An 11,599-nucleotide genomic window follows, 5' to 3' on the forward strand; every position below is an offset into this window, starting at 1 on the left:
TTATAGTACATTTGTTGGGCAGTAGAGAGTTGCATGAGAATGAGTTGTTGGGGTAGTTCTAACCAAGATAGTTGTCTTAGGGCCTTACAATGATGGGTTCTAGGAGGACAGCTAGTGGCAAATTTAGCTATCATATTATAGCAGGCATCTAGCTTGCTTAGGTCTGATTTGGAGAGGTTGGTATGGATGGGTGAGGCATATAGTAAAGTTGACAGAAGATGAGTTCTGCCTGTGGTTATTCTGGAGTTTGTGGTTAGGTAGCTTTTGCATCTGTATAAGGTACCTATTTTCTTGTGTACTTTTTTTTTTACAGTCTGGGCAATGTGTAAGTCGAACTTCAGATTTTGATCAATAACAACACCAAGAAGTTGGGTGGACGGTCCTGGTTCAATCAAAGTCTTATTACTGGATGTGATGTTGAAGTAAGTGGATTGGGTTTAGTTTTATTTGGGTTCAGGATTAATTGGGCATCTGCCAACTAAGATTCAGTAGCATTGAAGGATGTTTGGGATAAGTTCTGTAGTTCAGGTAGAATTGGGGCAGAACATATGACAGTGACGTTGTCTGCATACTGTATAAGGGTGGTTAGAGTTGCAGCATTATGGAGATTATTTGTAAACATGTTAAAAAGGAGGGGGCCAGGAATAGACCCTTAAGGCACGTCCATAGTCACTGGTAGTAAGGGAGTAAGAGCTTTGTTCCACTGCACCACTTGTTGCCGATCTATGAGGTAGTTCTGAAACCAGGCTTAAATTCAGTTTGGACAAAGCAGTCAGCAGTTTGTTATGAGAAACTGTATAGAAGGCTTTTGATAAGTGTAAAAAGATTGCTGATACTAGCTCACCTATATTTCTAAGTTGACTGATCGTGTTAGTGAAGCTAATAAGGGCTGTGGTAGTACTATGGTAGGGGCGAAAGCCATGCTGAGTATTTGTAAGTAATTTATTGTCTAGGAGATGGTTAAGTATTTGGGTGTGAACACACCTTTCAAGGATTTTTGATAGAGTGGATAGGATTAGAGAGGGGATAACAAAGGCATTCTATATGCTTTTAAATCTTACCATGAAAAATAACTAGACACTAATGCATTTGATGATTTAACAGATTCTGTTGTACAAAGAATATAATAAAGTCAAGAAAATATCAAAAATTTAAAATTGTATAAGCAACTTAGAAAAATGCAAAGCTAAATAAAGCAAAAGGGTTGAATGGAATAGTATTAGAATTATATAAACCATTTTCTGTTTGAGTTGTCTCATTATTAAAAAAGTTTTTTAGCGTTTAATATAATCTTGAAAATAAACATTGACAACCCTAACAATAAAACAGAAAACAGTGCATTCCACTATGTATCATATACATCCATACCATTGCTAAATTTGGATTACAGAAATGTCATGTCTGTATTTGCCAATAGGTCAAAACCATTACTGTCAACACTAACTAAAGATGATGAAATGGAATTTATTATAAATAAGCAAACTGAAGTCAGCATCAGATGGATTATTTTATTGATTATAAAACACATTATTATGCAGAGTTAGCTATTATAAGCTTAGATGTAGAAAAAATATTCAATTAATTGGATTGGAATTATTTATTCAAAGTTCTAGATGAAACTGGATTCCCCATTCCCTTTATCGGTATAAATGCTTATACAATAATTGTATTTCTTATGCTAAAATAGAGGCTCTTCATAACAGGATTTCAAAATAAACAATAGTATAAAACATGGATGCCCTAAATAAAGGAGTGAACTAAGGATTCCCTTTAACACTTATGTTAGTTGTGTTACCTATGAAGAGTAGGCCAATCTATTTAGACAAGAATATGCTAAAAGTTAACAAAGCATTTGCATCTAAAACCTTACACTTTGCAGATGATGTCTTATCAACATTTTCAGATTAAAATACTTCAGCTGTTCATGTAGCTTCCCTCATAAATTTTGGAAAACATCTGCATTAATATTTAACAACAATAAAATAAAGTTTATACTTAATGTATTATAAAATCAACACATTAAAAGCAAATACATACCAGAATAATTAGAAATGTAATTAGATAACATTATCTTCTAGTCTGGAAGATATTGCAAAAGTCAGTATCATTAACTTTATAAAATAATGTGAAGGAACAAATATGAAATAGAACAAGATGGTTTTCATCCTTGCAAATAGACCATGGGTTATTAAAATGATCCTCCTTCCTAAGAACCTATATATGTAACATAAATCACAGCATTATGCCAAATAAAGAATATGTTTAAAAAGATCTACAAGCTTTTTTTATCCTGTCTATAGTACCAAAATAAACACAGAGTTGCCTTTTCCTAACATATTAGTCCATGGCAGAATGGAGGGGTATAAGTTCATGATATAGAGTAATGTAGTATAGCTTCAAATTTCAAAACTCTCTAGTTCATTAATTTATGCTTAGCAAACTGGAAAGACCTGCAGAAATAAATATGTATTCCTAGAAAATGTAAAGCAGCAGATCAGTAATTAAAGGTAACATCACTTTATAGAAACATTAGTCTGACAGTTGGCACAGAGGGTTAAGCCTGTGAACCGTTGTTCCTGTGACACAGGGTTTGCTTTCCTCCACCTCATTTCCTCCAGTGTGACCATCAGCAAGTCATATAGCCAGACATTGCTCCCAGGTCACCTCTGAAAAGGGACTGTGTGTGCAGTGGGCCTACCTGGTTAATAAATGGATATTATTATATTACTACTTTAGAAAAGTTCGAGAATTTTGTGTACACACGCCAGATTTTGAAAAAGTAGAGGTTTCCTATATTCCCTAGAGCATTTACTACTGAAATTATAGGATGATATGATATAAAAAAAGAGAATAAATGGAAAATAAATAGTTCTCTACATTAGCTTGGTTGCCTGAAAGAGACAGCTTTGTTATCTATTGCTAATATTATTCATAAAGGTAACAAAAGTACCCATGTCTGGTTGTTTCATAAAATGTAAGCCAATATTTAGGCAAGAGAATATAAAACATGACAAGAAGATCAAATGCAGTCTTATCATATTTATAAAAATGTCATAATCTGATAAGTATATATTAATACCAGCAAGTGAATCATCATCATCCTTATTTTAGAAAACATTCACTTATAAATTTGTACGCATTTTATATAGCATATGGACTTGAAAAATGTTTAATACAACTGAAAATTTTTTTGGAAATGTAAGGATATTAAAGTGGACTAGTAACATATATTCTATGACTGTGAGTTAGTAAAATAATTCTAGTTACATTTTAAATCCTTTGCACAAGCCATATTGCTTGATAGATTCCAAATATTGTAATATCTGGTCTTATTTAATGTTCACCAACCAATATGTGTAGTAGAAACAATTACCTCTTCTATGTTCTTTATTAACAGTAGCCTGAAAGGCAATTACAAAGAAATGAAAAAGTCAAGCTCACCTGTCTTTTCAGAATTTATAAAATTACATGTTCATAAGTGAACATAATTTCTATAAGAACAAAAGGAATGGTTATAAGTTATAAATACTGAGCAAAATAAGTTTTGTTATTAGTCTTGAACATAATCTGTGAAAGGAAACTAATTACATGTATTATTTTTCTATATAATATCTGCAAACTTAGTAAATTAATCAGCAAGTGAAAAATCAATTATGAGAACAAGACATCTTTATATAGTGTAAATAATTTTGCTCTTTGTTGTATTAGGTTTATTAGCAAGGGTTAAATAATAGTTAAGTAAGAGTTCAAGGCAAATGTTTTAATATGATATATCTGTGTATGTGTATGTGTATACATACATGTATATATATATATATATATATATATATATATATATATATATATATATATATATATATATATATATATGCACGTATGTATTCTTACCTATCTACTTCTAAATTTCAAACTTTCGACACACCGGCTTTGTTATGGTCAAGACCATATGATTGAAATTTTGAAACTTTGAACTGTTTAGATGGAGAGTGACGTACAGCACGGAATGGTATATTTACCATTTTCCTCGCTGTAATGCGATCTCAGAGTTGGTATATTTAATTAGCAGAGGGTTTGGGGAGTGCGGGGGAGGGCTTCCCTTTCCATCTTCAACAACCAAGAATATTACCTTTTGCAGCTCTCTGAACTCCTCTCAGCTTCTTATAACCATCTTGAAGGTCATTGCATCTCTGGCAAAAGATACATTTCTTCTACTGCAGCAAATGTAATGTTAGTGGCTGAACAGGTAGCACATTCCTTATTGGTGACCGGAAGATTACAAAGACCAAGTGTTCTGTCTCAACAGCAATTGCTTGGATTTATTTTCCAGTAGTGACACTGTGCTCCAGCATTTGTGGGGAAGATGCACTATTGATATATCATCATTTGGATGAAATGTTAAAAAATGTTATCTGTCTGAGCTGTTCTAGCTTGAAATTAAAGATCCTATAGTATTTACTGAACAGAGTAAGGGGATTTACTTGGTGTCCTGGTAGAATTTCCTCTGTCTGTATAAATACCACCTCAGGTCTTCCTTTAAAATAGACTGGGTAGCCTAGGGAACTAACCTGGTCAACTAAAGTAAATAAAACAAACAGATAAAAATGTTTCCACCACATTCAATTTATTGCGGAATGACTGAAAACACAATTCTTATTCTCACTCACTGCTCATTGAGATATGCCATAGATAGTGCCATTTATTATAATGGTAATGCTCAGAAAATGTACTGCTCTCGGTTATTAAACCAGAAAATAATGTAGAAAGACCCTAATCTGCTGTTAGCAAGTCATATGACATGGTTGCATGCAAAAGGTTAACAAATGTATTAGAAGGACTTTTAGTGAGGCCCTAACGTGGTAGCATAAGGAAAACAATTATTAGCAATAAAGCACAGATGCACAGTAAATGGAATCCACAAAGAAAAAAGTAACTAGTGGGGTAGCACAGAGTTCAGTACTGTGTGCAACCCTTTTCGGTGTTTTAAGTGACAATCCTGAAAGACTAGAAGGAAATGTATGTAGTTTTGTTGATAACACAAAGTTATACAATAAGTGGCTAGACAATAAAATACAGATGGAAGGAGAAGATACTTGTCAAGACAAGATGATCAATTTCAACAATTGGCTTAAGTACTGGTGTCATTCAAAGGGGATCCAATGCCTGTCAGCTTGGGATGATATGCTCGACAAGCCACGATGCTTCGCTAGGGACGGCTTGCACCTGTCACCCCTGGGCTTTCGGATATTGGCAAAGGCTCTTGCTACCCCCATAGTGCCTTTTTTAGGCAAGGCTCAAAAGACAAACCCACCTCCATAGGTATCACAAGGGATAAGAAACTAAGAGTAATGCTACTCAATGCCAGAAGTCTAAACCTCAAGATGCACGCACTCGAAACTCTCCTTAGCATGGAGAACATCGATATCTGTGCAGTAACAGAAACCTGGTTCAGGGCTCCCGAGAGCACCCCAGCACTGCAAGGTTATACCTCATACCATGCTTTTCGGCCCCAAAACTTGGACCGAACCACAAAAGGAGGGGGAGTATCGATATTCATCAAAGATACCCACACCTCCAGGTTGGTGGCAAAGCATGAAGCATCAGAGACTATCCATGTGCAACTAACAGTGGGTAAAACTGCCTTCCAGTTTATAGCCTGCTACAGACCACCCTCCCAAACCCAGGAACCCCACTCGGCCTTCCTGAGAACACTGGAAAATATGAAGGTCTCTCCAAACACCATTATATTGGGCGACTTCAACTACCCAAACATAGACTGGGAGCGTTACTCTAGCTCCAACACCCTAGCCCAAAGGTTCCTAGAATTTATAAACTCAAATGCTATGGAACAACTTGTTACCACTCCCACAAGAGGGGAAAACATACTGGACCTGATCATCACCAACATGGGGACTCTATGCTCCAGACCAGAAGTGTATCCCTCACTGGTAAGATCAGACCATAAACTAATCTCATTGGATATTCACATCCCGACCCCAACCCTGCCCAGAAAACCACAGTGAAAAACTTCTCTAAAGCAAATTTCACACTCCTCAAAACTGAGGTGGAATCCTTCAAAGCCCCCGGGCCTGTGGAAAATACAGCCCAGACCGCAGAATCCTTTATAAACGCATTCTATGAACACCTTCAGGAATGCATGGATCATGCAATCCCAAATAAAACCAAGACCCAATCCTCCAAAGGCAGACGTCCTGTCTGGTGGACCCCAGCCATAAACAAACTATACAATAGAAGGAGGAAGCTACTAAATGATAGAGCAAAATCCCAAAAAGGGAAGGCATCACTGATCAGTATTAGCAAAAAACTACGGGCACTCATAAAATTGTCTAAGGCCAGCTTTGAGAAAAAAATTGCACAGGACACTAAGGATAATCACAAGGCTTTCTTTAGTTATGTTATGAACCTGGGTGGTAATTCCCAGATATGCTCAGAATTAGTCCAAAATGACAAAAAATACACCGAACCCACAGACATTGCCAACATCCTATCTGACAGGTTCAGTGCAAACTTCTCCCCCCCTCCCCACCAAAAGGGCAAATATCTATCCCAGCAGAGTGCTGCCCCCCTGACATCTCAGATGCTCAGGTAAGAGCCGCCCTCTCCAAAGCAAAAAACACAGCATCAATGGGACCAGACGGTGTCCCGGGCTGCATCCTATATGAACTCCAAGAAGAGCTAAACCCAAACATAAAACTACTGTTCAATCTCAGCCTTACTACAGGATATGTGCCCAAAGAGTGGCGTACAGCAACAGTGGTCCCTCTTCATAAAGGTGGTGCCTCAACGGATCCTGGAAACTATCGCCCCATAAGCCTGACTAGCTTGGTCTGCAAAGCTATGGAAAGGATCATCATGGACCTCATAAATAAAGATATTGGGGACCTATAGACACTGGATCCTACCCAGTTTGGCTTTGTTAAGGGCAGATCCTGCCTCTTAAACCTGGTTGATTTCTTTGAAACAGTCACCAAGGCCATTGACGAGGGGAAGGTGGTCCACACAGCCTACCTGGACCTCGCAAAAGCCTTCGATACAATACCCCACTCGGGCATTATAGATAAGCTCACCAGCTTAAATATAAACCCCTATGTCACTAGATGGACTGCAAACTGGCTCAAGGACAGAACCCACATGGTTAGAATTGCTGGAGCCATGTCAGACTCCAAACCAGTTACAAGTGGTGTCCCACAAGGCTCAGTCCTGGCAGCTCTCTTGTTCGGTATATATTTCTCGAAGGTACAGGCCAACACGGAAGGACTGTGGCTGACCAAGTTCGTAGATGACTGCAAACTGGGCACCATAATCGATTCTCCAGCCGACACAAGCATCCTCCAAAAGGGCCTCATAGAAACACACAACTGGTGCCAGAGCCATGGCCTCAAGCTAAATGCCAAAAAGTGTATAGTCATCCCCTTTGGCAAAAACAAAGTGCCCACAAATTACCACATAGGTGGTAATCCATTAAGTACAGAAGAAGTAATTAGGGACCTGGGGACCCAAGTTGATAGCAATCTCTCATTTGACAACCACGTGGCCAAAGTGGTTAGAAAAACATTTTATATAGCCCACCTAATCATGAAGGGATTCACATCTAGATCAGGGGAGGTCATCATGCCTCTTTACGCATCCCTCATCAGGCCCATAATTGAATACAATGCCCCTTTTGGGATGTACCTTACCAAACACCTGCAGCAACTGGAAAGACCCCAAAAGTACGTCACCAAGAGGATCAAAGGGGTCAAACAGATGCCATATGCTGCCCGGTTAAAGAAACTCCAGCTCTACTCAGTGGCATACCACCTGTTCAGAGGCGATCCGTGCCTGACGTATAAAGCCATGTCCAACCCGGAATTAATGGACATGCTGCACCTCAGAAAATCCAAATCCCATCGAGCTACGCGCTCGAGAGACTTGAACCTCAGCACTGAAATAAATAGGACATGCTGGAGGGACAGATTCATAACCCAGAGGCTCCCTTCACTCTGGAATAAAATCCCAGTCCAGGTTAGGCAGAGTCCCTCATTGACTCTCTTCAAGAGGAATCTTGATGAGTGGATGGGAGATCATAGGTTTACCCCGGGTATCACTTCTGTGTCACTGTTAGACAGAGGCACAGTATACTAACCTCGAAAAAGGGCATAGCAAAATTAATTTAAAATGGGTGGCGAAAGCCAAACACATTCTGGCTGGGCTTATAAATGCCCTAGGGCAGATAGCCTAGTATGAACCTATGAACCTAAGACTAGAAGAGTGATCTAAACATGGCAATTTAACTTCAGCACAAAAATGTTAAATAATGTATCATGGTAGCAAAACCCTAGAAGAATGTGGAAGCAATAACAGCAATGATAACTCTGAAAAGGTAGTTGGGGCATTCATATTGGATGTGCTAAGTAAGTTATGTGGGAGAATGTTAAGGAAGGCTGTTGGAAATAAGAGATGAATAGTAAGATAAATTGCATATTATCCCTTATTACAAACTGCTGGTGAGACCTCACCTGGAGGTTTTTGTGCACAGAAAATTTACCCCGAAGATCAATGCAGTGGCTCTGCTGGACACAGGCACAGGGAACTAATGGCTCTGCTGGACCGAGGCACATGGAACTAATCTAAGGAGGTGGTGAAAGCCAACACATTCTGGCTAGGCTTATAGATGCCCTCGGGCAGATAGCCTAGTACTTACCTATGAACCTACTTCTGCAAATGTCATGTTTCATGTAATTCAAAGGAGAATAACAAAATGGTGCACAGTCTGTAGCATAGTTTATATGAAGGCAGATGTAAACTGAATATCTGCAGTCTAATAAAAAAGTTGAAGAAAAAAGACAGAAATGCATTTTAAGTACCTTAACAGAACGAATAGAGAAGAAATAGATATTATCTTCGAAAAAACAGGAAAGAAGGAATGAATTTAAAGATACATGGCCAAAGACAGGTACAAGAAATTATTTTTGTGCACAAATACTTGTGGACGATAACAACAGCCTTTACAGCATGGTCAAAAGTAGTAGGAATTGAATAATGCTTGGGGCAAACATGGGATGATTTTTTATGAGAGCTGGGGAAAAGCAATACAATATGCTGTTGGCAATTTAGGATGTCCAAACTTCATCCAAGACTAGGTGACCTACATGATATCATCATCATCAACTACTGCTTTTTTTCCATTTTCTAAGTGAGGTCAGGGTGTCTTGTCAAATGTTGCCATCTCCCTCAATTTAATGCCACTTTCCTGCCTTCTTCGACAGTCATACCTGGCTGTTGTAGGTCTTCTCTCACACAATCCATCCATATCTGTGCTGCATTTCCTCTTGCCTTCTCCTTGCCTGTCCACAGTCTTCACCAGATTTTATTTATTTATTTTATTTTACATTTGTTTACCGGGAAAGTCTGACTGGACTAGGTCCATTTACAGTGGAGGCCCAGGGAGAAAAGCTCCACAATATCTAACAGTATTAAATGTTTTATACAGACATTTAAGAACAAGCTCACAATGATGAACAGTAATAGATAGCGCATCTAGGAATTTTAAGACAGACAAGATACATTTAAATATCATTATTAGCATTTTCAAACTGGAATATAAATACAGACAGAATACATCTCAGCAGTGGGCATGGTTAAATGAGTTACTTGCTAGCTATTAGATTAACTGTTGGAGTTTTGTACTGTAAAGTGTTACAGTGAATTAATAGAGAAGCCTTTCTGGTCAGTAGGGTATGAGAGGTATGTAATACATGGAAATAACCAGGTATTCATTAGGTGTGATTTTAGAGTGTTTTTGAAATGTGAGGTAGAGGAGTTAGTGGTCAATGAAGGGGGAGGGTATTCCAGTTTCTAGCAATGGTGTGGGAGAATAGTGCTTTTCCTGCAGTATTGTTAGCTCTAGAGATACAGAGGAGTGATTTGTCATTAAAGCGTAGGGTGCAATTTGCTGTGTATTGAGTAAGTAGTTGCCCTAATGATGTTTTTTTTTCAGGATATTTTAGAATGTTGTGAGCAATGACTAGCTGGTGGTAATTGAGAAGTTGTGAAAATTCTAAGCATTGTAGGTCCCTAAGAGCTATACAGTGGTGTATTCTGAAGGTTGAGTTGTTAGCAAACTTGGCAGTCTTATTATAACATGAGTCAAGTTTATGCAGATCTGTTTTTCTGATATGAGTAAGGTGCTGCATACATTAGTGTGGATAATAAATGAGTTTGTGCTAGGGTGATTCTAGCTTGATCTGAAAGGAAGTTTTGTGTCTGTAGAGTGTACCCATTTTTTTGTGAACCTTTCTGATGGTTTGGGATCTATGGACATCAAAGTGAAGGTTTTTATCAGTTTTGATGCCAAGGAGTTTGGTGTGGGTTGAGGGAGAAAAAGTGGTGCCATTTCTGGAAGTGATACTAAAGGAAAAAGGAGTAGTCTTTGATTTGTTGGGGTAAATAACAGCAGTTTAGTCTTGTTGGGGTTTAGGATGAGTTGGATATCAGTAATCCACTTTTCCACAGAGCTAAAGGCTTCCTGGGTGAGTTGTTGAAGGGAGGAGAGGGAAGGGGATGATCAGATTAGAGTGGAATTATCTGCATACTGTATGAGTGAGACCTGTTGGGTTGAAGTATGTAAGTTGTTGGTGAAGATAGAAAAGAGAAGTGGGCCTAGTATAGAGCCTTGTGGTACACCTATGGAGGTTGGAAGTTGAGGGGAAAGTATACCTTGCCATTGGACAGACTGCTGCCAGTCAGATAGATAATTCTTGAACCAGGCAATAGTAGATGGGGCAAAGGATAGGGAGACTAGAGTATCTAGTAGTATGGGTGTGAGACCATGTCAAACGCTTTGGAGAGATCCAAGAATATGGCAGATGTAAAGTTATTATTATTTCTGTGTTGGTTAACTATAAAGGAGAGAAGAACAGTAGTTGTGCCGTGATATGGCTGGAAACCATGTTGTGTGGTGGACAGGAGTTTATGTGTGTGCAGGAATTTCATGACTTGAAAGTGAATACATTTCTCTAGTAGTTTAGAAAGGGGAGATAGAATGGTGATTGGATGGTAATTTGAGAAGTCATAAGAATTTCCGCCTTTATGAAGAGGAATGATATATGAAACTTTCCACAGTTGAGGGATGTAGGATTCTTGTATGGAACAGTTAATGCGGATGGAAACAGGGTAGGATATGAACTCTGTGGCCATTTTTAGGAAGTTAGCCGGTAGATTATCAGCTGCAAGGGTGGTATGTTTTAATTTTAGAAGGAGTTTTTTAATTGTCGAGGTAGGAACAGGTGAGGGAGTTGAGGGGGACTATTGTTTGAACATTTGGTTGGTGTATATGAGGGGTTATTGTTGGATAATTGGCTGGATAAGGCTAGAATGGAGTCTGAAATGGTGGTTAAATTGAGAAGCTATGCCTATGTCATTATTGATGGAGTTGGGAGTTGGAGTGGTAGCGTTGCCTGGTTTTAGTAAGGAGTTGATGGCTTGCCAAATTTTTTGTAGGTTTTTTGAGTGTTTACTTTGGGCACCAAGGAAGCAGTTCTCATTGTTATGTTTGGTTTGTTTTTTGGCCTGATTCCTAAGTTGCTGGTAGTTTTGTTTA

This window comes from Protopterus annectens, chromosome 8.part0, assembly GCF_019279795.1.
Source record: "Protopterus annectens isolate FY-2018-M chromosome 8.part0, PAN1.0, whole genome shotgun sequence".
Taxonomy (NCBI): domain Eukaryota; kingdom Metazoa; phylum Chordata; order Ceratodontiformes; family Protopteridae; genus Protopterus; species Protopterus annectens.